The sequence below is a fragment of the Epinephelus moara genome, chromosome 5 (assembly GCF_006386435.1).
Source record: "Epinephelus moara isolate mb chromosome 5, YSFRI_EMoa_1.0, whole genome shotgun sequence".
NCBI classification, from domain to species: domain Eukaryota; kingdom Metazoa; phylum Chordata; class Actinopteri; order Perciformes; family Serranidae; genus Epinephelus; species Epinephelus moara.
In genome coordinates, this window is record NC_065510.1 from 12899288 (window position 1) to 12901566 (window position 2279).

Here is a 2279-nt window from a genome sequence, read left to right on the forward strand (position 1 = left end):
GATTATCTCGCTGAACAAAACCTGTAAGTATCATAAACTTGTGTTAGCCACAGAGCTTATTTTCTGGCATAATCCAAAACGCAATGCAAAAATCACATTCACTTTCTCTTCCGGGAACCGGCGTGATGCTAAACTAACGGGTTTTGACGTCAGTCCTGGCACACACTATATGTGACGAAGTCGGAGTGAGAATGTGTCGGTTGGTCTCGAACAGTTGTCTGCAGCATGTTAGTTTAGATACACTGATATGGTATGTATAAAAATATACAAGGTTAAAGGATTCATGGTTTGCAGAAATGTACGTGCCAACACTTTCCTCTGGTGTCTGGGCTGCAGAGACCACAGACTCTTGCATTAGGATGATTGATAAAAACTTATTTCAGATGGGCCACCCACAACTGACTCACAGACAGCTCACTTCTCAAAACAAACTTTAGATCAACCCCACTTTTACAGTCTTTAAACTAAAGCTGGACTGAACATGCAATCACCTTGTTTGGATGGATATTCCCATGTCAGTGTGGGATCATGTTTCTACCAGGAAAGTGACTCAAAATGTTTTCCCCAGGTCCTCCCCATATGGTCAGTGCGATCCCTCCTCGAGACCAAAGAGACGGTTAATCTGAGGGATTAGCGTCTTTGTAAAACTGAGAGCTCAGACTGAAACGTTGAGAAGGACTGTGGGTGAAACCTTAGAGATATGAAAACAGAGAACGGACACTCACACCGTGTGGGAAAACAGCACAGTTTACACACCTTCAGAGCCAAAAGACATGATACTCTCACATGACCAAAACACACACGTCACTAAACAGGCCTTGGTGGTTAAACAGTGGATCAATAGATAGATGATGGTACACCTGTTAGGCTTGTCGCAGGGGGTGGTATGTATCTAACTTTTTATTGATTGATTGATTGATTTATCACAGTGTGAGCTTTGCTTTTCACCCCCCTTCTGCTATTACAAAGTGCTTTAAACAAACAGTATGACATTTCTGATAATGGCCGCCATCAAACTCCAAAATCAGACGAGAAGATGGTTATCAACTTGAGATCAAAAACAAAAGTCTGTGTCAAAAAACCTGTGCTGTGAGCATAGCCTGGGAATATGTTGGACAAACTCTTTCATGACCTACCTGCCACTGCTCATATGACATGTCTGTCTCTGTTGCAGAGGATTCTTTGAAGGGAAATTTCCCCGTTGTGGTCTGAAGGAATTTTCCCCTTTTTAGCCCCACAGGGCCAAAACATCAATGTTGACTGACCAGGCTGCCTTGTTGCTGCTTGAATTACAGGTTCAATGCCTTGCTCAAGGGTACCCTGATAGTACTGAGCTCGAGATGATTCCAGTTATTTCCTATTTTATTATTACTACAGTGAAATAGTGTCAGGGTTTCCCAACAATAACAGTCAGACAGACATGGTGAAATCACCTCAGCTAGAAAACAGCTGTCATTAAGAAAACCTCAACAACATCATGATTAATGGATCACATCAGCTGTGTGTGTGTGCAGGTAATTAGGTGCTCATTAAGAGGTAGTCCAAACTAAGCTTTGACTTTCCGTGAGCTGGCCTGCCCCTCATTGCACACACACACACACACACACACACACACACACTGTCATTTTCTGAGTTTTGCCTAAAAACAACATATCAGTCATGCAGTCATGTAGTCATGGAGTGTGGGCACGTGAAAATGGATTTGAGTTTATTTAATCATCACAAAGTTGTACAACATTAATAGGCAAAAGTGTGTGTCTGTGTGTGTGTGTGTGTGTGTGTGTTGTAGTGGATCATTGGTATGTTTCCCACTCACCATATGGCAACATTTAAAAACTCCAACAGTTGGAATATCAGACACCTTCACCTGGAAGCATGTGTGTGTGTGTGTGTGTGTGTTAAGATGCCAGTGCTTATAATGTTGAGCTGATTCTGCTTTTTAATTGAACAAGAACGTAAATAAAACATTTTTATAATTAATTTCAGAATTTGCCTTCAATACAAGGACATATTTACAAGTTATAGGGAATTATCTTTCATCAAGCTAAGCAGCACCCAACGCAAACAAAAAGGAGGAGAGTTTGGAGGTGTAGAGGAGTGAGGAAGGATCTGACTGAGAAGCCGAGGTCGAGGACACTATCTGCAGACAGGCTGTCACTCAGGCAGCCCCGCCTTTAAATGTGCGTAACTTTAAACCCTAATAAAATGTAAACGGGTGAAGGACTAAATACAACCGTTTGCCCCTTACTCCTTACTTTGCGTCCAGATTATGTGCCGTT